Genomic DNA, 26,770 nt, shown 5'->3' with positions numbered 1-26,770 from the left:
ATCAGTGGAGGTTACTGGTGATCATGTGCTGGGGGTGAAAGGCGTGGCAGTGGAGTTAGAAGACCTAAGGGAGCGATATCATGAAAAGTAGGTAATTTACCTATATCAAATTTATTTGAAGCTGGTTCCCGGCACAAGACTCCACTTCCTGCTTCTACAAGCATGGGCATGCATACGGAAGTGACAAATCAAAGATAGGTTGTGTGCTTTGGGATACCACTGTATGCCCTGACACCCCCAGAACACAGATAACCTGCACAGTCTGTAAACTAAATCCCCAATCTCAGCAGTGACATTTTCCAAGAAATTCAAAAATGCTGCGCACCAAAGCTTTACACTCCACAGTAAAATTTCTAGGCCTATCAGTCAGGGGATATGGCAACAGTGCAGAAAGATGAAGCTGAGGCAGATCTGGAGGATTTCGCTGAATGGCAGAGCAAGCTTTAGGAACCGCACAGCCTCCATGCCCCTACTTCTTGTGCTCTCATGATCAGTTTTAACATTTTCAGCTGCCCTCAAGCCTTAGGCTTTTGAGGGGAAGGAGTTCTGTCGTTATTTGGGTGAAGAGACAACTCCTGATATCACTTTTACAACCCTAGTTGCAATCTTGTTTTCATGATATGCAGGAGCCCACTTCTTCCACTGTTCAAAGTCCACTGTAGAAGGCAAAGTGTATAAAATGCCCCTCCAAAATTAAGCCAGGAGAGTTTCACCATGGAGAATATTTTCATCAAGCAGATTCTCATTTCACCTGCTATTTCGGTTCAAAGTTATAAGAAGCACCTGGCAGCCTGTATTCCAAATGGCATTTTAATGAAACTCCCCCTGAGGCATTTGAGAAGTGGATTTTGATGTAGTCGTGTACTGTTTGCTGCGAAAATAGACACGAGTTGAAGGACTTTAAATACTGCCTGCAATTAAAATGAATGATTTCCTTAAGATTAATTTGCTCTTTCATACACAGCTAGATCAAGTGATCTTTCAAACAGGAGATGAAAGTGATGGTTCAAGTTGTCACTGACAAGGCTGATTTGACTTATGATGGATTTTCTTTAAGGTGGGCTTTAATTAGGTTTCACTTCAGCGATGGCTTACAATCATACTTTTAAAACAAAAGAACTTGAACTTTTATAGTGCCTTTCATGAAATCATGATTTTGCAGAGCACTTTACAACTCAAAAATAGTTTGGAAAAGTTATCTTGTGTGACTTCAGAATTAGGGCAGCACCTTGAAAGCAGCACAGTTCCACAAACGGGAAGGTGGCCATGGTCAGATAACCAAATGGCATTTAATAGCCTTCAGGAATCAATATCAAGTTCAATACTTTCAAATAACTAATTTTCCCTAAATTTATGTTCCAGATTTCTAACAATTAGTTTCTCTCCTCTGATATTTTTTCTGTTTCTCCCATTTTCACCTGCTCCAGGCCATTTTTTTCTTTATTCATGAATCGCTTTGCTACCCTTTCTCACTCTGTAATATCATCCTTTTTGTTGTTTAATGACTTCTGCCTTCCCCTCTATTACAAAGGTCTCTTCCTTCCTTTCCACTTTCTCTGCATCTTACAGTTTGTTTGATTTTTGATGAGAAGCATTGATCTGAAACAATAACTACTGCTTAGAGTCTCACTCATGGTTGAGGATAACTTGCTTCTCATCCACTTCTGTGGGTTCTGTGGTGACTGGCGAGGACAATGTGGGGCCCACAGAATCTACCTGAGTTACAGCAGGAGGTGGTTGAGTAGTATAGGAGGTCGTGCGCTCCTGCTGATGTTTGCACTGGGTTGCCACTTGCTTCTGACAAGGAGACTCGAAGTTCTCAATGCCATTCTAGATACTCCTTCTCTATCTTGCATAGTCAAGGGCCAGGCAGGGGTGAAAGTGAGCTGGCATGAATCAATACAGCGACCAGTACAAAAGTGGCTGATGCAGTCAGTAGAAACAGGTTAAATTGGCAATGTTGTAGATACGACCACATCAGGAGGAAATTTCAGTTTCTCTTGTCCCTGGGACTAGAGATTCCCAGGACTCAAAGAGAATATTACATCTTTTTCAAGGAAGCTTTGAGAACATCTTTGAATGGTTTCCTCAAGTCCATCTGGCAATTCCTTGCTCTGATGCTAACCCTAATCCCAGAGCAGAGCACCACTTTAGGTCTTCTGATATTGGGTATATGAATGACTACGGAAAGAAGTCCATCTGACCCAAATAGATGTAGATAGAGCCTCAATGCTGAGGATGTTTGCCTGGGAGAAGATGCTGACAATGGACTTGGTGGATTTTGTAGAGAGGACCTTGGTCATACCTCTCCGATGCTTAATCTAAATCACCCATAATCTCTGAAGTATACAGAAGTGAAGCGGTCATTGATACCTGAAAAACCATGAGGTTTATGCTGTGTTTCAAGTCTTAATCTTCAAAAGCTCTTCCTTATGTGCACCTCTTCCAACCTTGTCTACTGCATTTAGTGTTCCCAATGTGGCCTCCTCTACATCGGTGACACCAATTGCAGACCAGGTGACCAATTTACCCATTTGTAGAGCACCTGTGCTCTATCGACAATGGCCGTCCCGAGCTCCCAGTAGCAAGCTGTTTCAACTCCTCTTCCCGTTCCTGCATCAACCGTTCTGTCCTCAGCCTTCTCTTCTGTGAGGGTGTAGCCCAACATAAGCTAGAACAACACCTCACAGTCCAGATAAGGGTCTTGACCCAAAACGTGGACTGTCCAGTCTGCCCTGCTGGGTTCCTCCAGTGCCTTTGTATGTCGCACCTCATATTCCACCTGGGTAGTCTGCAACCCAGTGGTATGAACAAAGAAATCCCCTTACCCTCTGTTCCTCTCTCTCCATCCTTCCAATGCATCTCAGGTTCTCCCATTTTTGTTCCCTCTCCCATACCCCACTGCCCCCCTCCCATCACCCATTTTTGTCCCATTCCCCCTCCTGGTTCAATCCACCCACAACCCATGCATTTCACCCACTGTATCCCCTCTCCCATCTGGCTCCATCTGCCCTTTGCCTCTCCCTCAATGGTTCCCATTATCACCTTCCTTACTTATCAGATTCCAGCACTGGTAACCTTTGTGTCCTCGTTTATCACCCTCCAGTCCCTGTCTCCACCTTCACTCTCCTCCCCACTCCCCCCCACCTGACTCCATCTATCTTTCTCTCGTTCCTTGTCTGCTTCCACCTATCATTCACCTGCCTCCATCTCCTGAATCCACCCCTCCGCCTCACCCGTGACTCCATCTGCTCGTCATCCTTCACCCCTCCTTGATCCACCCCTCCCTCTCTCCTCTTTATAACGGCCACCTTCCCTCTCCACTCTCAGCGCTGATGCAGGATATCAACCTGAAACAGCAACATTTCCTTTCCCCCTACAGTTGCTGCCTGACCTATTGAGTTCCTCCAGTGGATTCTTTTTGTCTCCATGTATCCTTAGAGCCCTGGTTATGGTCCAGGGAGCAAAGTGTTTCCCCAGCAAGCTTCCCTGATTACCACCTCAGGATCTCCCTAACAACCAAACAGAAAAAATAGCTATAAATCCCTTCCCCAAACAAGATCCTACTCCACCCTCCCTCCCTCACTGTTCTCTACTCCTTGGTTGTGGTTAATGCCATAGGCTTTCTCAGGGCCAATCATGCTGTCATTCGATCATGACCCTGGCAAATAAGTTCAAAGTATATCCTGCAGTTCATTTCTACACAGCTCCTGGGGATCCTCCTAACAGTTCCCTCTTCTCTTCACACAAATGTCAAGTCCTGACACTTTTGCAGTCATCTTGCTAGCAATTCATAAAGCTTGTTTTGGTATGTACATCTCTATTTACAAAGCCTTTTAAAATAGCTGCTCAAATTGTCCTACTGCCTTCAAAGACTTGTGCATTCCCCAATAAACGATGGTTCGAGTAGTAACTCCCCAGGGTCAGTTTTGATAGTAATCGTGTACTATCAAAACATTTTACAAGAGAAAATTTACAGACCTTGGCTGAATCCTTTTCAGGGGTTGTATTTAATCATGCCATGTGGCTAATTTAAGCCATTCCGCTTTTGCTTTTAAGCTGCATGTTTCCCTCCTCTGGTTTTATATTCAACAGGAATGAAAAATAAGATCAGACAGATCTGGGTTGCTCTATGGGGGATACATGGGAAAGGCATTTTGACTTTATGTGCTTTTCATAGATGCTTTGTAAGAAATGAAATCATAATTTCACCGCTTTTCATGAGAGGTGATTGGAAATGGAACGACAGCAATCTTCTTATTTCGGCTCTCTCCGAGATCATAGAAACATAGAAGCATAGAAAACCTACAGCACAATTCAGGCCCTTCAGTCCACAAAGCTGTGCCGAACATGTCCCCATCTTAGAAATTACTAGGCTTACCCATAGCCCCCTATTTTTCTCAGCTCCATGTATCTATCCAAAAGTATCTTAAAAGACCCTATCATATCCGCCTCCACCACCATTGCCGGCAGCCCATTCGACGCACTCACCACTCTCTGAGTACAAAACTTGCCCCTGACATCTCCTCTATACTTACTCCCCAGCACCTTAAACCTATGGTCCTCTTGTGGCCACCATTTCAGCCCTGGGCAAAAGCCTCTGACTATCTACCCAATCAATGCCTCTCATCATCTTATATACCTCTGTCAGGTCCCCCCTCATCCTCCGTCACTCCAAGGAGAAAAGGCCGAGTTCCCTCAACCTGCTTTCATAAGGCATGATCCGCATTCCAGGCAGCATCCTTCTAAATCTCCTCTGCACCCTTTCTATGGCTTCCACATCCTTCCTGTAGTGAGGCGACCAGAACTGAGCACAGTACTCTAAGTGGGGTCTGACCAGGGTCCTATATAGCTGCAACAATACCTCTCGGCTCCTAAATTCAATTCCACGATTGATGAAGGACAATACATCATATTCCTTCTTAACCACAGAGTCAACCTGTGCAGCTGCTTTGAGCGTCCTGTGGACTCAGACCCCAAGATCGCTCTGATCCTCCACACTGCCAAGAGTCCTACCATTAATACTATATTCTGCCATTATATTTGACCTACCAAAATGAACCACTTCACACTTATCTGGGTTGAACTGCATCTGCCACTTCTCAGCCCAACTTTGCATCCTATCTATGTCCCGCTGTAACCTCTGACAGCCCTCTATACTATCCACAACACCTCCAACCTTTGTGTCATCTGCAAACTTACTAACCCATCCCTCCACTTCCTCATCCAGGTCGTTTATAAAAATCACAAAGAGTAAGGGTCCCAGAACAGTTCCCTGAGGTACACTACTGGTCACCGACCTCCATGCAGAATATGACCCTTCAACAACTACTCTTTGCCTTCTGTGGGCCAGCCAGTTCTGGATCCACATTGCGATGTCCCCTTGGATCCCATGCCTCCTTACTTTCTCAATAAGCCTTGCATGGGGTACCTTATCGAATGTCTTGCTGAAATCCATATACCCTACATCTACTGCTCTCCCTTCATCGATGTGTTTAGTCACATCCTCAAAAAATTCAATCAGGCTCATAAGGCAAGACCTGCCCTTGACAAAGCCATGCTATTCCTAATCATATTATACCTCTCCAAATGTTCATAAATCCTGCCTCTCAGGATCTTCTCCATCAGCTTACCAACCACTGAGGTAAGACTCATTGGTCTATAATTTTCCCAGGCTATCTCTACTCCCTTTCTTGAATAAGGGAACAACATCCGCAACCCTCCAGTCTTCTGGAACCTCTCCTGTCTCCATCGATGATGTAAAGATCATCATCAGAGGCTCTGCAATCTCCTCCCTCGCCTCCCACAGCAGCCTGGGGTACATGTCATCCGGTCCCAGCGACTTATCCAACTTGATGCTCTCCAAAAGTTTCAGCACCTCTTCTTTCCTAATATCTACATGCTCAAGCTTTTCAGCCTGCTGCAAGTCCTCACTACAATTACCCACATCACAGTCATATTTTTCCCTGTGTTATTTCCCTGATTCATGGGAATACACAAGGGTTGAAATTCTTCTTCTCCCATGCATGGAGGGTGCAATTATGGTGGCAAATGTGTGCTCCTCTGTGAAATGGAACCAAGTAGAATTGGCCTCCACATTGCTTCCCTTTGGTGCAAGCAATTGAAGATGAGCTTCAACTTCCTACTATTTATAACTTAAAGACAAATCATTCTGTCCAACTGGTCCTTGTTAGTATTATCCTTCCCAGTTGCCTCTAGGTGTAAGTACAAGGGTGTGCACAATGTAGATATTCCATATTTCATTGCAATATAAAAGGCCATTTTTCCCATCGAGTTTATCCCAGCTGATAAATCACATTCCCTCACTAATTTTGCTGGTAGTCTCCCCACAGTCCCATCAACTCCCCTCAGATTCCACCATTCAGCTAAGGGGCAACTTACATTAGCCAATTAAACTACCATCCCACAGATCATTGAGATGTGGAAGGAAACCCACTCAGTCAAGCAAAGAACATGCAAACCCCACACACAGAGCACAGGAAGTCAGCATTGAACCTGGGTCATTGGAATTGTTGGGCAGCAGGAGCTTTACTAACTCCACTACTGTGTACCTGTATGGGGGTAGGGTGGTGGATGGGGGGTGTGTGTGTGTATATGTGTGTGTGTGTGTGTGTCTCTGTGTGTGTGTGTGTGTGTGTGTGTGTGTGTGTGTGTGCATTCGTGCAAGTAATTAACGTGTGTGGGTTTGTACATGCATGTGTTGGGGGTATTTGTTGAGGTGGGTGGGGGGAGGTTTGTATGTGCACCTCTGGACGGTGGGCATTGCACTGTTTGTCTCCTTGTAGTTTTTTTGTCTCTTCTCTTCCTTCTTTCCCACCAATACTTGATGGCACAGAGTAAAAATTGTCATAGAAACTCTGTAGCCAATGCCTAAACTAACAAAGGCAAAATAGTGAAAACAGAGAAAAATTTGATAGCCGTGTTAGTTGACTGAACAAGATCAGCCAAAACTTCTCAGAGATACTAAGTTCTGGGAGGTACAAAGTTATCCTCTGGTTCTTGAGTTAGAAACACAATAAAGTAGTATCTCCGTGTTACACTCATTTCTGAAATTTAGTTTCTACTAGATCATAACATCCTAAGAATAAATTACGCACACACCAGCTTTATCTGCTGCCTAAATTGACGCTGACTCACAGGGACTCAGTCTGCTCACATCCAGCTCATTAGTCCCAAGAAGAAAGCAAATTGGGAAAAGAGGATGCAGCAAACAAACTGAAACATGTTAAATCAGAACAGGCCACTGGAGCACAACCTGAAGCCTCGCTTGTTCATAATGTCGTTGCCAATGATTCAGTTATGGGAAACTGAGAAGGAAAAGATTGGTTTCAAATCTTTGATTTCACATTTGATTCTGATTGCAGGCCTGCACAATTTCTATTGTTTTCACATCTTTATCTGAAAAGTGAAAGTTCACTTTAATTGATAGTAATTTTTAAATGGTAACGCGGAAGGTTTTCCAAGCGGAAAGTTTATTGGACTGGAATCTGAGACAAGGTTTGTGTAGTCGCAGTGATCTCGTTGAACAATGTTCCACACTGGACCCCAAAATTACTGCCAGACCTATTATTGTTCATGTTGGTTTTGGAGTCCTTTATAATACTAAATTGACCTTTTGGGGAAAAAAAAGTGCATTTTTCAGAAATTTCAACCTGTGGTGCTCAGAATTCCTCCCGAAACTCACCCGTTTTCCAAACCAATTCTCTCCACTCACCCCTACCACCAAGCAATCCCATTCCCTCGCTAACTTTGCCCAACATCCTCTCCATTCAATAATCTTTCTGCATTCTGACTCCATCTCCCAAGTTTATTCACAAATCACCCCTCACCACCCATCAGACACATGCTTCTCTCTTCTCCCTTTTAGGGGGTTTGATCCCTTTCTCTTTCCTCTTTTGGGAGGGAAGTGTGAAGATAGGAAAGCAAGTCAGGAGTGAGGGAAGCACGGTGGGGCAGCTCCCCCAGCAACCCAGGTTCAATTCTCACCTCTGGTGCTGTCTGTGTGGAGTTTGCATGTTCTCACTGTGACTGCATGGTCTCCTGTCCTCACATTCCCTCCACACACCTTGCTCCCTCTGCTTTTTTAATGCCCTCTTTTTCCTCTCTCTGTCTGTCTCCATCTGTCATTCACCTGCCATGGTCTGTCCAACTTCACCCTGCCTCACCTCCCCTACTGGCACTACCTGCCCTGTCATCTTATACCCTTCCTCAGTCCTCCAGTTGCCTCGGAATCCTTTCTCACCAATCCTCTTCACCTCTCAGTCCTGATGCAGGGTTTGACCCAAAACGTCAATTCCTTTCCTCCCACAGATGCTGCTCGAGGCCGCTGAGTTCCTCCAGCAGATTGCTTGTTGCTCCAGATTCCAACATCTGCAGTCCGCTTGTGTCTCTCAAGTAGACCAGGATTGGTGAGATTAAAAATGCATTGACATGAAGGATTTGTTGAGCACAATAGGGGATGAAAGGAACAGAAGGATTTATTGGAGACACAAGAGACATCAACTGCTGGAGTCAGCAGCAATAATCTCCAGAAGCTCAACCCATTACATTCCTCTCGCAGTTTGGTTTTCTGCAGGAGTTATTGATATGGCAAGAGGAGTGGTGGTGGGGTGGTGGGGTGGTGAGAAAGTTCAGGTACCAGTACTAATTCAGCAGGTTGCTGGATTAAAAAGCCAATTTATAGCTGCCAATCAACCTACCAACAGCAAGTCAATGGATGTGGGAGGAAGCTGGAGCACTCGAGGGAAACTATGCAGTCAAAGTGGGAACATGCAAACTCACACAGACAGCACCAGGGGTGAGAATTGAACATGAATTGCTGGAGGGAGTTGTCCCACTGTGCTTCCCTCATTCCTGACTTGCTTTCCTGATTAATTTAATGATTTACCTCAAACATTCACTCTCTCCATCACTGATTGCACTGCATCTGCAGTGTGCACCATTTAACGAGATGGAACCCGAGACACACTGACAAACAGCTCAACAACTCCTTCACCTCAATGCCTTTTAATCTCACCAGTCCTATTACATTTGAGATGTGCCTCATATTGTTCAGAGTCAACAAATGAAAGGTAATTTAAATTAAAGAGTACAATCTTTAATTCCTGCTCGCATTATGCCAATTAAGCTCTCATTTTCACGGTAAGAAAACAAAAAGATTGCTTCCACTTCCCTACTTTTCAAACTACTTAGTACCTCAATTCTTCTTGCAACTGAACAAGGACATTCAAAATAGATAAGAGTGAGCTAACTGGCGTAAGTGGTGGCTAAATGCTCGTTACTATAGCAACATATGTAATTCGCAATTGGAAATACAGCTGGGGAGGGTGGAGAAACTGGAGGCGTGCACACCGGTCATACTCCTGGATAATCGACATCCTCTGCTGCTTGAGAGTTCTGACCAAGTATCACCACTGTGAAAGAATAGGACACACAGCGGGAAGCAGCAAACCCATTTATTGTTCTGAAACAAGATTGACAAACTGATAAATGGTCTCATTATGATCAGGCAACCTGGAAACAGCAACAAGTAACGAAATTGGCAGAGTTGACTGAAGAGAAAGAGGAGTGTTTTTTTAATCTTGTAATGACACAATGCATTCAGCCCATCGAGACCATACGGATACACAAGAGAGACAACAGATGCTGGAAATCTGGAGCAACACATATAAAATGCGGAGGAACTCAGCAGGTCAGCTGGATCTATGAATCAACTCCCCTTTGATTCTTTTTGCTATTAACCTGTGGGAATGTCATAGAATCAGAGCAAACACAGCATGGATACAGGCCTTCAGTCCAACTAGTCCATACGACTATGGTGTCCACCCAGCTAGTCCCAATTTCCTGCATTCGGCCTATATCCCTTCATGTCCCTATCCAACTGCTTCTTAAATGTCACTCGTTGTACCTACCTCAACCACTTCCTCCTGCAGCTCAGTCCCTATACTCACCACCACTCTGTGTGTAAAAGTTGCCCCTCAGGTCCATTTTAAATCTTCTATTTGTTATATGGCCTAGTAACCTACCAGCATGACTTTGAGATGTGGAGAAAACATGAGCACCAGGAGAAATGCACGCAGTCCCAGAGAGAATATGCAAGTCTGCACAGAACAGCACCTGAGGTCAGGATCAAAACTGGGTCCCCCCAGTGCCCTGAGGAAAACAGCACGAACTGCTGAGCTACTTTACCACTTTTAAGTCTTTTCAAAAAATATTATAAAATTACTTTAAAACAAGAGTTGGGATAAAGGAAAGCATTTAAAAATGCTGGAAGATGAGCTTCCACAGGCTGGGACAACTGATGTTTAACAATTTATATTAACAATTTAGAATTTTGTAATCAAGAACACAATACTAAATACAGGCAACATCTCTGGTATTAGGCAATGAACCTGGTCTGGTGAAAGACCCCTCGGTAGCAAGCGTTTTGGGATAGTGACCACAATCCCTGACCTGTAGCATAGCCATGGACAAAGATGGGAGCAGATATTATGGGACATATTAAATTGGGGATGGGCAAATTACGATGGTATCAGGCAAGAACTTGGGAGCGTAAACTGGAACGAATGTTCTCTGGTAAATGCACCGCAGAAATATGGAGGTGGTTTCGGACCACTTACATGGGATTCTAGATAGGTTTGTCCCACTGAGACAAGGAAAGGATGGTAGGGCGAAGAAACCATAGTTGACAAGGGAGGTGGAAGGTTCAGTCAAGAGGAAGAAGGAAGCATATTTAAGGTTTAGGAAGCAAAAATCAGACAGTGCTCTTGAGAGTTATAAGGTAGCCAGGAAGGAGCTTAAGAAGGGACTTAGGAAAGCTAGACACGAGAAGGCCTTAGCAAGTAGGGTTAAGGAAAACCCTAAGGCATTCTACACATATGTGAGGAACAAGAGGGTGAGGGTAGGACCGCTCAGGGATAAGGTGGGAAAGATGTGTCAGGGAGCGGAGGAGGTAGGGAAGGTCCTAAATGATTTTTTTGCTTCAGTGTTCACCAGGGAGAGGGATGCGAGGTTAGCATAGAACAGGCAAATGTGTTTGAGCATGTTGAGGTTAAGAAAGAAGCAGTGTTGGAGTGACTAAAAACTATTAGGATAGATAAGTCCCCAGGGTCGGAAAGGATATACCCCAGGTTACTATGGGAAGCGAGGAAAGAGATTGCTGGAGCATTAACGATGATCTTTGAGTCCTCACTGGCGACAAGAGTAGTACCAGAGGATTGGAGGATGGCAAACGTTGCTCCATTGTTCAAGAAAGGTAAAAGGGATAATCCCAGGAATTATAGACCAGTGAGTTTTACATTAGTGGTGGGCAAACTATTGGAGAGGATTCTTAGGGACAGGATTTATGAGCATTTAGAGAAGTATATTCTTATTAGGGATAGTCAACATGGCTTTGTGAAGGGCAGGTCGTGCCTAACGAGCCTGATTGAAGTCTTTGAGAATGTGACAAAACACACTGATGAAGGTAGAGCAGTGGATGTGGTGTACATGGATTTTAGCAAGGCATTTGACAAGGTTCCCCATGGCAGGCTCATTCAGAAAGTCATGAGGTATGGGATCCATGGAAAATAGGCTGTGTGGATTTGAAATTGGCTTGCCCATAGAAGACTGAGGGTGGTTGTAGAAGGGGAGTATTAGACCCGGAGGTCGGTGACTAGTGGCGTTCTGCAGGGATCGGTTCTGGGACCCCCCGACTCTTTGTGATTTTTATAAATGACGTGGATGAGGAAGTGGAAGGATGGGTTGGTAAGTTTGCAGATGACATGAAGGTTGGTAGTGTAGTAGACAGTGAAGTAGATTATCATAGGTTGCAACAGGATTTAGACAGGATGCAGAGCTGGGCGGAGAAGTGAGCGATTGAGTTCAATCTGGAGAAGTATGAAGTGATACACTTTGGAAGAACAAACTTGAAGGCAGACTACATGGTTAATGGCAGGATTCTTTGCAGTGTGGAGGAACAGAGATCTTGGGGTCCAAGTACATAGATCCCTCAAAGTTGCCACACAAGAGGATAGGGAGGTTAAGAAGGCGTACAGTGTGTTGGCCTTCATTAGTTTGGGGATTGAGTTCAAGAGCCGACAGGTAATGTTGCAGCTTTCTAAGACTCTGGTTAGACCACACTTGAAGTATTGTGTTCATTTCTGGTCACCACATTATAGGAAGGATGTGGAAGCTTTGGAGAGGATGCAGAGGAGATTTACAAGGATGCTACCTGGGTTGGAGAACATGTCTTGTGAGGAGAGGTTGAGAGAGAGTTAGGGTTTTTCTCTTTGAAGCGACAGAGGATAAGACGGGACTTTATCAAGAGATATATAAGATTATGAGAGGCGTGGACAGGCAGCACCTTTACCCCAGGGTGGCAATGGGCAATACTAGAGGTCACTCATTTAAGGTGCATGGAAGAAAGTTCAGGGGAGATGTCAGAAGTAAGGTTTATTTTTACACATAGAGAGTGGTGGGTGCCTGGAATGCACTGCCAGGGTGGTGGTAGTGGCCGATACATAGGGTAATCTAAGAGACCATTAGATAGGCACATGGATGAAAGAAAAATAGAAGGTTATGGGAGGTGAAGTAGAGAGGGGAATAGATTGAATGGCGATAAGGTTTATATAAGCTGGCACAACATCGTGGGCCAAAGGCCCATACTATATCAAACTGGGGCAATAATTAATTCCAATGAGGATTGCAACATGTTACACGTAGCCATTAATAAATTTGCAGAATGTGCATGTTAATGGCATGTGAATTTTACCATGGACAAGTATGGGAGTGATGTGCTTAGAAACTTCTGGAAAATAATCATCTTAATGAGCAGAGGAGAAAAGGGATTTGAGAAGCAAAATACTAAAACTTGCAGCATAGGTTAATAAAAACCACAAAAAATGCAAAACAAAGACCAGAACCTATTTCTAGAGAGTTAGAATTTAAAAAACATAAGTTATGTAAAACTTGCATTGACCATCACTTAGATGACATTTGGAGTGTGGCGTACAGCTCTGGTCACCACACTATGAAAAGGAAAATGGAGGCACCAGGAAAGTGAAAAAGACTTATTAACTTAGTACAGGATCTGCAAAGTCATACCTATTAAATGGATGAACAGGATGGGATTCCTCTCTTGAAGATACAAGACTGATGGGTGACTTAGCTGTGATCTATAAAATTTGGAAAGTCTCAATCAACTAGAAGAATTCTTCCTATTATGGCAAAGAGCAAAACATGAAGCTATTAGCATACAATATTGTCACCAAGATATCAAATCAAGAATTCAGAAGAAACTACGCAAAGACTGATGAGAAAGTGGAACCTACTTCATCAGGAAATACTTGAGGCAAATAGTATCAATAGGTTTAAACTGGGTAACTACAGCAGGGAGAAAGGAATAATAGTTTACAGTATGTTGCCAATAGAATGGGATGTGGAAGAATCAGGGAAGGCTCAAGTGGACCATAAATATTGGGATGGACTGAGTAGGCTGAAAAGTTTTGCAAGTTAATTAGGCTTAAATTTTCTGGGTTTTTAAATTTGTTTTAGTGGGGGGTATTTTTACTGGTGTTCAGCAAAATAGGATGATTTTTCTTATGAAAAAATTGCAAACAAAGACATTAACTTTTAGTCTTTATAAAGTGTAACTGAATTGAGATGCTAATAACAAAACAGGCACATTGAAAGTCATGTTAACTTATTAAAATTGACTGCCATATATCATGTTACCATAACACTGAGCAGTGTATCATGTAAACATATGAGATTGATTAGTAATCTAAGTGCATGTTTTGAAAACTACGGTATTCTTTAAGTAAAATGAACGAATGTGAAAATTCTGAATGGTTTATCACCTGCACAAAATGTTATTGGGGAATAAACAAAATATCTTTCCAGGTAGATCTTCATGGGTGTTAGCTTTCATCAAAAAGTTCAAGCTCTGACTATATTTTGTATAATTCTATATAATGGAAGTCTGATAACTGAACATAAATGTTTATGAAGCTCACACCCCTTCTTCAGATGATTCATTGCTCAAGGGAATAAATGAATGTACATTTTGGTTTTCAGCTCATTTTTCCTTCCACAGTCAAGAATCTTTTCCCAGAGATTAGATGGATATCTGGAATTGCCTATTGGTTCCTGTAGTGAATTCACATTAATTAAATCTCTTTGCAACAGCAGAACCTGTTTCTGCCTGTGACAAGTATCACCCTGTACATATCCTGATACAGGGTTTCAACCCGAAACATCGACAATTCCTTTCCTTCCTCAGATGCCGCTCGACCTGCCGAGTTCCTCCAGCAGATTGTTTGTATCACCTCTTACAAATTAGTTGGTACTGCTCAATGTTAATCATGGCCAGAATAATCCCCAACACTAGTTTTCCAGATTACTTTCCCTAATTCTTCTATTTTCTGCCCAAATGGGATCTTAAAATTTTACCACATTAATTGCTGCTAAGATAATGCTAAATATAGTCCCCGAGGTGAAAGCTGCAAGCTAAGCCATTATAAAATCACTGGATTCCTTATTATAAATAATAAAAAATGCTGCAAACACAGAGTGTGTTAGACACTGATTAAATTGCTGAATATATCCAGCATTTTCCATCACCTCTTACAATAGTGAACATCCAAAGTCTTCATCTGTAAGACAAAACCTTCTGGGGCAACCTACAGATATGAAAGATCCCATATAAGTAAAATTATTTTTAATCTTTCTTTATAGTTGTGTATTTTTTTTATTGTTTTTTCACATCTGGCTTTTGGGATGGGATGGGGTGTTGTACAGATTGGGATAAACAAAGACCACCAGAATCTCCTCTTTTGTAATGCAGATATCTTTCAGGACATCACTATACTCTTCCCGAAATTTTCCCAGCTTCCATGACCTTCTCCACAGTAAACGCAGATGAGAAGTATTCATTTAAGGCTTAGCTCATCTCCCATGGCTCCACACATAGTCAACCACACCTGATCCTAAAGGGGACCTATTCTCTCCCTACTTACCCTTTTTGCTCTTAATAAACTTATAGAAACTCTTACTTATCTTATCTGCCAAAGCTATCTTGGTCCTCTTTTGCCCTCATGATTTCCCTCTTAAGTGTATTCCTGCATCCCTTATACTCAAGGGGTTCGTTTGATTCCAGCTGCCTATAACTGACTTATGCCTCCTTCTTTTTCCTGACCAGAGCCTCAATACTCCCTAATCCTGCCAGCCTTTCCCTTCACTCTAACAGGAACATGTTGGCCCTGACCTCTCCCTATCTCACTTTTAAAAGCCTACACATTCCAGATATCCCTTTACCTACTAACAGCCTCTCCCAATCAATCATTGCACGTTCCTGTCTAACGCCATCAAAATTAGCCTTGCCCCAATTTAGGTCTTTCACTGGTGGACCAGTCCTACCTTTTTCCATAACTATTTTAAATCTAATTGAATTATGGTCACTGGTCCCAAAGTGCTCCCCACTGACAGTTCATCCACTTGCCCAGCCTCATTTCCCAACAGGAGGTTGAGTGCTGCCCCCTTTCTTGCAGGGCCATCTACGTATTGCATGAGAAGACTTTCCCAGACACACTTAACAAATTCTGCCCCATCCAAATCCTTAGCACCATGGCAGTCCTGCTTTAAGATGACCATTATCATCCTGGTACCCAAGAAAAACAAGGTAACGTGCCTAAATGACTACCACCCGGTGGCTCTGAAATCCACCATCATGAAGTGCTTTGAGAGGCTGGTCATGGCATGTATTAACTCCAGCATGGGGAAGTAAAGGTGCTGGTGAGTTTTCTTGGCTGTGGTGTCTACGTGGTTGGACTAGGACAGGCTATTGGTGATGTTCACTCAAAGGAACTTGAAGCTCTCAACCCTCTTGACCTCAGCTCCGTTGAGGTAAGCAGGAGCATGTGCACCACCCTCTTTTGTTTTTCTGACATTGAGGGAAAGGTTGTTGTCATGACACCATGTCACTAGGCTCTCTATCTCCTTCCTGAACTCCGACTCATCGTTATTTGAGATATGGCCCACTACAGTGGTGACATATGCAAATTTGTAGATGGAGTTAGAGCAGAATCTGGCCACGCAGTTGTGTGTGTATAGGTACTAGAGTAGGGGGCTGAGGACGCAGCTTTGTGGACCCAGACAATCTCGACCCACTGCAATTCAGCTACCGCCAAAACAGGTCTACAGTAGACACCATCTCCCTGGTCCTACACTCATCTCTGGAGCACCTGTATAGTAAAGACACCTATGTTAGACTATTGCTTATTGACTACAGCTCCACCTTCAATAGCATAATTCCAGGCAAATACATCTCCAAACTCCGAGACCTGGGACTCACCTCCATTTGCAACTGGATCTTTGACTTCCTGACCACCAGACCGCAATCTGTAACGATAGGCAGGAACATCTCTGCCATGATTATTCCCAACACTGGTGCCCCACAAGGCTGCATCCTCAGCACCCTACTCTCTTCCCTATACACTCACAACTGTGTGGCCAGATTCAGCTCTAACTCCATTTACAGGTTTGTTGATGATACCACCTTAGTGGGCTGTGTCTCAAATAATGATGAGTTGGAGTACAGGAAGGAGATAGAGAGCTTTGTGACATGGTGACATGACAATAACCATTCCCTCAATGTCAGCAAAAGGGCTGGTCATTGACTTCAGGAAGGGGCAGTGCACATGCTCTTGCTTACCTCAATGGTGCTGAGGTCGAGAGGGTTGAGAGCTTCAATTTCCTTGGAATGAACATCACCAATAGCCTGTCCTGGTCTAACCACATAGACACCACGGCCAAGAAAACTCACTAACACCTCTACTTCCTTAGGAGGCTAAAGAAAGTTGGCATGTCCCCTTTGACCCTCACCAATTTTTATCAATGCACCATAGAAAGCATCCTATCCCAATGCATCATGGCTTGGCATGGCAACTGCTCTGCCCAGGACCGCAAGAAACTGCAGAGAGTTGTGGACACAACTCAGCACATCACGGAAACCAGCCTCCCCTCCATGGACTCTGTCAACACTTCTCACTACTTCAGTAAAGCAGCCAACATAATCAAAGACCCCACCCACCCCAGACGTTCTCTCTTCTCCCCCCTCCCATCAGGCAGAAGATATAAAAGCCTGAAAGCACGTACCACCAGGCTCAAGGACAGCTTCTATCCCACTGTCATAAGACTATTGAATGGGTCCCTACTAGGATAAGGTAGACTCTTGCCCTCACAATCTACCTCGTTATGACCTTGCACCTTATTGTCTACCTGCACTGCACTTTCTCTGTAACTGCAACACCTTATTCTGCATTCTGTTATTTTTACCTTGTACTACCTCAATGCACTGCTGTAATGAAATGATCTGTATGGACGGTATGCAAGACAAGTTTTTCACTGTACCTCAGTACATGTGACAATAATAATCCAATTTACCAATATTAGGGAAGTTAAAATCACCTACTATTGCAACCATATTATTCCTACAGCAATCTCCCCAAGCCTTTGCTCCTCTAATTTCCACTCAGTATAGGGAAGCCGATAATACAATCTCATCAAGGTGATCATCCCCTTCTTACTTCTAATGTAGTCTCTTTGGACGATAACCCAGGAATATCATCTCTAAGTTCTGCTGTGATGTTTCCCTGATCAAAAATGCAAATTCCCCTCCTCTCTTACCTCCTACTCTATCACACCTGTAACGCAGGACATTGAGCTAACACTCTGATCCATTCCTCAACTATATTTCTGTAATAGCTATAATATCCCAGTCCTATGTGCCTATCCATGTCATGAGTTGATCTGCCTTACCTGTCAGGCTTCTTGCATTAAAATAAATGGAGTTTAGTCTATCTGACCTTCTTCATTCCCTGGCCTGTCCTACCTACTGGACTTGCTTGCTTTAATTTCTATATTTTCCTCAACTTTCCCATCTACTACTTTGGGTCCCACCCCTGTGCCAAATTAGTTTAAACCGTCCCGAGTAGTTCTAGCAAATCTCCCGCCAGGATATTGGTCCCCCTCCAGTTCAGGTGCAACCTGTCCCTCTAGTACAGGTCACCTCTGCCCCAGAAGAAATCCCTGTGGTCCAAGAACCTGAATCCCTCCATCCTGCACCAGCTCCTCAGCCATGCATTCATCTGCCCTATCCTCCTGTTCCTATCCTCACTAGTGCATAGTACAGGAGTAATCCAGAGACTACCATTCTTAAGGTCCTGCTTTTTAACCTTCTGCCCAACTCCCTATGTTAACTCTGCAGGACTTCATTTGTTTTTCTACCCATGTCATTGGTACCAATATGTACAACGCCCACTGGCTACTCACCATCCCCCTTGAGAATGCCTTGACACTGGGACCTGGGAGGCAACATACCATCCTGGAGTCTTGTTTCCGGCTGCAGAATCTCCTGTCTGCCCTCTAACCATCAAGTATCCTATCACTAGAGCTCACCTTGTTTCCACTCTCTCCTGCTGTGTATCAGAGCTAGTCATTGTGCTACAGTCCTGGCAGCTTCTCTCCTCTGAAAGGCCAACCCCATTCCTCCCACACTGTTTGCAAAGTGAGATACTTGCTACCGAGGGGATTGGCCACAGGGAAATCCTGCACTCTCCGCCTACCTCCTTTATCTTTCCCAGTGATCGCCCAACTACCTGCAGCCCGCACATGAGGTGTGACCACCTCACCAAAGCTCCTGTCTATGATGCTCTCAACTAAGGGTTTAATGATCTATAATCTGCATCAATTTTAATAGTTTTTAAAATGTCTCTGAATGTCAGAGATATTTAAAAACTGTTAAAATCAATTTACAAAAGCTCTGCCCCCCAGCTTTGACTTCTGTCCATGATTTTGGGTGTAAGGAAATTCCAGGGTATGATGGTGCCACAGCAGTTAAATTAGTGGACTAATAATCCAGAGACATAGAACACAGAACAGTACAACACAGGACCTTCGGCCCACAATGTTGTGCTGACCTTTAAACCTCGCCTAAGACTATCTAACCCCTTCCTCCCACATATCCCTCTATTTTAAATTCCTCCATATGCTTATCTAGCAATCTCTTGAATTTGACCAATGTACCTGCCTCCACCACCACCCCAGGCAGCACATTCCATGCCCCAACCACTCTCTGGGTAAAAAACCTTCCTCTGATATTTCCCTTGAACTTCCCGCCCATTACCTTAAAGCCATGCCCTCTTGTATTGAGCATTGGTGGCCTGGGAAAGAGGCACTGGCTGTCCACTCTATCTATTCCTCTTAATATTTTGTACACCTCTATCATGTCTCCTCTCATCCTCCTTCCCTCCAAAGAGTAAAGTCTCTCTTCAAAATGCATACTCTCTAAACCAGGCAGCATCCAGGTAAATCTCCTCTGCACCCTTTCCAACGTTTCCACATCCTTCCTATTATGAGGCGACCAGGACCATGACCATGACTGTCAATGCTGAGATCTGATTTCAAATCCCACCATAACAGCTGTATAATTTTATTTGAAATTATTGAAAAGAAATGGTCTTGGTAAAGATGACCACAAAAATTAATCAGATTGCCATATAAACGTGGGGTGGAAATCTTACGTGGTGAAGCCTGCAATACACCAGACTCTCTGTACGTGGTTCTTTCTGAAATGACCTAGTAAGTCACTCAGTTCAATGGCAATCCGGGATGGGCAATAAATGCTGGCCTTGCTAGTGGTGGCTTTAAATTCAATTTTCAGTATAAGGGCAAAAAAATGGTCATAGTATTATAAACCCAAGGCCTAGTTATCATTAAGACCTTGTTGCAGGCAAAAGAAAGTGCAGATGCTGGAATCTAGAGTTTCAAAAAAAACAAACTGCTGGAGGTTCTCAGCGGGTCAGGCAGCATCTGTGGAGGGAAATTGACAGTCGACGTTTCAGGTCAAGGCCCTTCATCTAGACTGAAAGAGGAGAGGGAGGTAGCCAGTATAAAGAGGAGAGTGGAGTTGGGGCAAGAACTGGCAAGCAATAGGTGGATTCAGGGGAGGGTGATAGGCAGATGGAGGAAGGGACAGTGGAGATAACAACAGAGGCTGGGAGGTGATCGGTGGAGGCAACAAAGGGCTGCGGTGGTGTAATCTGATAGTAAAGGAAGGTGGAGCATGGAACCAAGTAACAGAGAGGGGGCAGGCAGATAGGAACAGTGGGGGGACGAGACCCAGAGGGAAGAGTGTGTGGGTGATGGGAAGATGGAGTAGGTGGGGGCAGGGAAAGAAACTGGGTGATTGAGGACTGGGGTGGGGGGTTGTTGGTGTATGTAGGAGAGACTGGATAGATCAGACAGGGGAGGAAAAGGGACAGAAGAGAAGCAGGTTACCTGAAATTGGTTCCTCCAGCAGTTTATTTTTTTTGCATTGAGACCTTGTTGCCTGACTCAAGAGTACAGCAAGCAGTGAGATCAGCCCTCTGTATCTGAACCTCGTGACAGGACCCCTGCCATTGGGCTCAGCTGTCCATGCCAGTGTTGATGGTCCATACAAGCCTCCCACCCGACTTCATTTGCTTTTAAAATTCATTTACACATTTGTTGTCTCAATCTCTTTCATTACCTTAAGTGATTTTTCCTCTTTGATATGTTTATTGTAAATCCTGCATCTGCAAAGCCACTGGCAACAATAAATAATTTATAACAATTGACGCAGACAGATTGAGAAACGTATATTAATGGAAAGAACTACCTGTGGTTGCAAATTCATGTTTTAAAGAAAGTGTAGACTGCCAGATAAAATTAAGTGCAATCAAAGTAATAAATCTAGGCTGCTGGCTTTAAACTCCCCTCCCTAAATTCTCCACCTATATGACCTTCTGTTGCTTTAAGATGCTCAGTAAAATCCAAGGATTAGACTGTGCCATAAGCAGGCACAAAGTTTAACCTTCACACATTGATTCTGCTGGTCAGTTAATTCCACTTCTACTGTACACAGCCCAGCACTAACTATGTTTATCAGCTGAACAGGCTGCCCTATTACATGTGTGGCTGACTCTACCCAAAGCCAATGTGACCCTTCAGAAGAGAAGTTCCACCATGGATGCAACAAGAGTGTCAGGCATTGGGAGACATGCAGGAGAGCCAAATGCAGGAGAGAACTGCAGAATTTTCTGATGCTGCAAGAACTGCAAAGTAGGAGAGATGCTTTGTTTCCACTGGAGACCAGGAGATCCTCAGGCGGCTTGCTATAAATACTGTAAAAGGTGTTACAGTGCACTTAATGCTTGAAATCAAATCTTGCGAATGTCAAGGCAATGTTTGCACCTTCAAATACCATAAATTACCAAAATGCATCACGAACCCCATCCTTGTACTATGTCCTTATCATCATCCACCAACAATCTCCATCGAACAGAAGGTATGTCCAATATGAGGATGTTGTGTCACCCCTTCAAACAGACAGCACTCTTGTAAGTCTCACAGCTTGAACACATTGCCAGCTATTCACCAAGAACAGGCACATCACCTAAATACACATAAGATCCTTACTAATGTGATCCTCACAGAACAAAAATGTACAATGATAGCTAGCAGGAACTAACATATCAGGGGAGGTTGGTCGAAGCTGATAATGATAGCAACATTTAGAGACATTTAGACAGTTACATGAACAGGCAGGGGATTGAGGAATATATACAGATGTGCAGTTTAAATTGGCATCATGATCAGCACAGACATTGTGGGCCAAAGGGCCTGTTCCTGTGCTGTACTGTTCTACATTCTATGGTATAGGCACAGCTGCATCACCAGAATCTAGTTGAGGATACAGTCCTCACTATAATTGAGCCACATCCAAATGAAGAAATGTCTCCCCATCTCATAACCGACATGGCTAACCCTTTATTTGGGACAGTATCCCCTAGTTCTAGCCTCCTCAGCCAGTGGAAACATCCTCCGCATATCTACTCTGTCAAGCTCTACAAGAACTTTGCATGTTTCATTGTCATGCCTCTTTCTTCTAAACTATAGAGAACAGAGCACAAGCCTACTCAATCTCATGTCACACAATGAGTCTGCCATCCCAGGAATCAGAATGGTGAATCTTTGCAGCAATCCCTCTATAGCAAACATACCTCTTTGGCCAAGCTTTTGGTCATCTACTCTAATACCTCCTCACGCGACTCTGTGCCAAATTTCATTTCATCTGTGATGTTCATTTGGGATGTTGTTTTGCAGAATTAATGTTGATGTTGCAATCTTGCCCTTTCAGGCTGAAGACTGTACTTGTTTAGAGGCTTGCTAACAGTTCTCTTCATTGGTGCAGCAATTCTCACACAGCTCCATAATTTGTGTTATTTCTCTTTCTGACACCCCCCAAATGATCTTTTTTGATGTGGTCAGAGAACCAAAGTCCAATTCATCACAAAAATATTGAGCACAATGCAGTGGGTACATCTGTTTATATTTGTCTGCCCAAGTGCATGGATGCAAGGCTAGTGTGCATTCATATGCCTGCATGCTATGTATACTATATATGTGTGTGCATTTTACACTTTTATTTCTATGTATATTTGTATTTATTTCCATATGTTATTTGTTTCTGCTATGCAAAATTCTTCAGTGCAACTATCTTGCGTATGTTTGTCTGTTAAAGTATTGTTTTATTATATATATTTATGTGTATTATATATATATATATATATATATATACATACACACATATATATATATATGTATGTATGTATGTGTGTTTCTCTCTATGTCTGTGTGTGCATGTCCATGTGTCTGTGTGTGTCTATGTGGACCTGTTTTACCATAGGTCACATGTGTAGCCATTCAGCTACAATGGAGGCGATTGTTCAAGTTTCTATGTATTGGCACATAGGAAACCGAGTTGATCAAATGCTTTTTGGGCCCTGTGACAGTACTGAAGCTGGCTCATTAATGTTCTTGCTTCATATCGGAAGACAGGATCGGGTATTACTAGAGCACTAAAAAAAAATCAATCACCTCCAAGCAGCATTTCACATAGTTAGGGTCTTTCAACAAATGGATCTTGCCATTAGCACTAAACCATCTGGAAAATGAAGAGAGATTTGAGTGAAGCACATGTTACCCTACCTAACATGTTGTCTCAGTAGGTGGGAGCACAGTAGGCCAAGTCTTCCCCAATTGTAAATGGCTGCATCCCTGAGTAAGATGCATATCTCTCTGACTTGCATTCAAACCCAGTACATACATTAAAAAAAACAGTTGTATGCTATACTGTCCCTCAACCCTGCTCCACAACTCACTAAAATCAAGACTGATCCTACAAATCAGCCACTTGCCTCTCCAAATGAAATAAGCTTAGATTTCCTTAAGCATTCAAAAACCCGTCACGCTCAATCTTAGACTCACTCAGCCCAGCATCCACTGCCCTCTGAAGTAGAGAATTCCAACTTTGAGTAAAAATGTTTTGCCTGATCGCGACTGGTGGGAAGGGGGGTACAGCCAGGCCAACAGGAAGTGAAGGCACAAAAACACTGCAAGTGCCGGAACCTGAAGCAAAGAAATGAGTGGCTGGAGAAACCCAATGGGTCAAGCAGAAAAGAAAGGAATCCTCAATGTTTCAGGTTGAGACCCTGCGTCAGGACTGAGAGTGGAGAGGGAAGGTAGCCAGCATAAAGAGGAGAGGGGGAGGGGAAGTGCCACAGGGCTCAGTAGGTGATAGGTGGATTGAGGAAGGGTGAGGGATGATGGGCAGAAGGAATCAGCTAGAGGAGAGGCGGAGGTGGCGTTAGGAAAGGGTAGCTCTCTGTCAACCTCCATCTTCCCCAGTTCTTGTTTACATGCATCGAAAAGGTGTTGGATAGGAGACCTGAGCAAGGTCCAGCGTCCAATATTCCACAATGCACAACATCCAAAGTAGCCTGTGGATGATCATGCCTTGCAAGCTCAATTTAATACCTCAATTTCCCAACATTGTAGAGGATGGTGGGCACCAACTGAAGTGAGGGTGAGAAAGAGAATTGGAGAGTATGTTGGAATGGGGTATAAAGATAATTGGAAGGTAGCTACTGGGGAGCTTGAGGTGTCAAGGAGGAGATTGGAGGCAGGCAATAGTGACATTTGAGATGGGGTTAGGAAAAGATTGGATGAAGTAGAAGATCAGAGGGGCTGGCAGGATATCAGAAGCTAAAGGAGACCAGTCATGGTCAGGGGGATGGGACCACCATGGATGAGAAGGTTAAAAAAAAGGGAAGGAGGGAATTACCTTAAGGAATATCATAGCATCTGCAGTGGCCAGGTGGGGACAGACCCTGTAAGTCACACTGGAGCAGACCTCAACCATTCTGTAGAAACCTGCCTCAGTGTTCAAAGTCTGTGGCTGTACATCCATTATGAATACATGGTAGAATCTAGTATACCCGACATCAACTGCATGTTGTATACTGATTGATATCAAACTATACATTTGACAGCCTCCATGGATGTGTGGCATGCGCAAGGGGGTCTTAGATAAAATTCCCAGAAATGCATTATCTGTACAATCTGTACAAGCTTTAAGAGAAGACTCATCTATGCAGCACTTAAAAGCATTGCACTGAAAGAGAATTTCTAGTCACAGAATTTCATTATTATTATTATAAACCTGAATTAACAAATTCATATTTGTTACATTGCAATGCCTCTACTGGTAGAAGAGTATAACAAGTTTACACTGGCATTTTCCATTTTAATGGTATACATTGGTATTTGTAAGGTAAAGGTTGACAGATAGCGTGCACAGATATAAGTATTTCAATAAATTAACATAAACATCATTTGAATTGGGAAAGTGTTTTTGAAACATCAAACTGGGGAAAGATTTCAGAAAAGACAACTCCTGGAAATGAAGTATTTTGACACTATTAAAATTCAATCATCTGACAAGATTTCAGCCCTTCTTAAATGTTACAGAATAATAACAGCAATAATTTGACTTTGTTCAAAAATTCCTTAGGGCACCATAGGCGCAGAAGCTGCAACACTCATAACAATACCCAAGTAATAATAGCCAAGAGCACCCAAGCCTGCTTCAAGTGCTGCAATAAAACTCCAGCAGTGTGCTTTGTTTAACATGTAAATGTTCAAACAAGCTGCACTGAGACAGTGTTCTATTATCATACCATTTGTAAAACGTCCAGACCAACAGTCTTCAGCTGTTGCAATCATTTCCATTCCCTTACTACCGATTGAACTTTGATCCCAGACTACGGCCTCAGATTTAAGTAGTTGTCCTCACTTTTGTGCAATGATCTCCCTTATCCTGATCTTAGTGTGTCATGCCTTAGAGTTTCAAAGGAGAAGATTGGCATCTTTTTAACATGGGCCCTATTGTTCAGTTGTCTCCACGTGGTCCACTTTCTTCCCCTGTACCTTTGACCAATACATACCAGAATGACTCATGATCATGTTACATTTGCTCCAATCCAATAGTGAACAAGTATTTCCACAGACATGTATACATTGAGAAATCAATGATTGCCTTGAATAAATACAACGATCAGTTTCCATGGCATGCATCAACTCTAGCCTACCAGACAACCTGGACCCAATGCAATTTGCCTATCGCCAAAACAGGTCTACAGCAGATGCCATCTCCCTGGCCCTACACTCAGCTCTGAGGCATCTGGACAGTAAAGACACATACGTTAGACTATTGTTTATTGACTACAGCTCTGCCTTCAATACAATAATCCCAAGCAAGCTTGTCACCAAACTCCAAGACCTAGGACTCAACACCTCCCTCTGTAACTGGATCCTTGACTTTCTAACAAACAGACCGCAATCAGTGAGGATAGGCAGCAATACCTCCGACACGATTATTCTCAACACTGGTACCCCACAAGGCTGTGTCCTCAGCCTTCTACTCTACTCCCTATACACTCATGACTGTGTGGCCAGGTTCTGCTCTAACTCCATCTACAAGTTTGCAGACAATACCACTGTTGTAGGCCGTACCTCAAACAGCGATGAGTCGGAGTACAGGAAGGAGATAGAGAGCTTAGTGGAATGGTGTCATGACAACAATCTTTCCCTCAATGTCAATAAAACTAAAGAGCTGGTCATTGACTTCAGGAAAGGGGGCAGTGTACATGCACCTGTCTACATCAATGGTGCTGAGGTCAAGAGGGTTGACAGCTTCAAGTTCCTGGGAGTGAACATCACCAACAGCCTGTCCTGGTCAAATCACGTAGAAGCCATGGCCAAGAAAGCTCACCAGCGCCTCTACTTCCTCAGGAGGCTAAAGAAATTTGTTTTGTCCCTTTGACTCTCACCAACTTTTACTGATGCACCAGAGAAAGCATCCTACCTGGATGTATCATGGCTTGGTACGGCAACTGCTCTGCCCAGGACTGCAAGAAACTGCAGAGGGTTGTGGACACAGCCCAGCGCATCATGGACACCAGCCTCCCCTCCTTGGACTCTGTCTTTACCTCTCGTCACCTTGCTGAAGCAGCCAGTGTAATCAAAGACCCCACCACCCGGGACGTTCTCTCTTCTCTCCTCTTCCATTGGGTAGAAGATACAGGAGCCTGAAGGCACGTACCACCAAACTTAAGGACAGCTTCTACCCCACTGTGATAAGACTATTGAACAGTTCTCTTATACAATGAGATGGACCTCACGATCTACCTTGTTGTGACCTTGCACCTTATTGCACTGCACTTTCTCTGTAGCTGTGACACTTTACTCTGTACTGTTATTGTTTTTACCTGTACTATATCAATGCACTCTGTACTAACTCAAGGTAACTGCACTGTGTAATGAATTGACATGTACGATCGGTTTGCAA

This window comes from Pristis pectinata, chromosome 22 (genome assembly GCF_009764475.1).
Source record: "Pristis pectinata isolate sPriPec2 chromosome 22, sPriPec2.1.pri, whole genome shotgun sequence".
Lineage (NCBI taxonomy): Eukaryota > Metazoa > Chordata > Chondrichthyes > Rhinopristiformes > Pristidae > Pristis > Pristis pectinata.
This window is presented reverse-complemented; position numbering follows the sequence as displayed.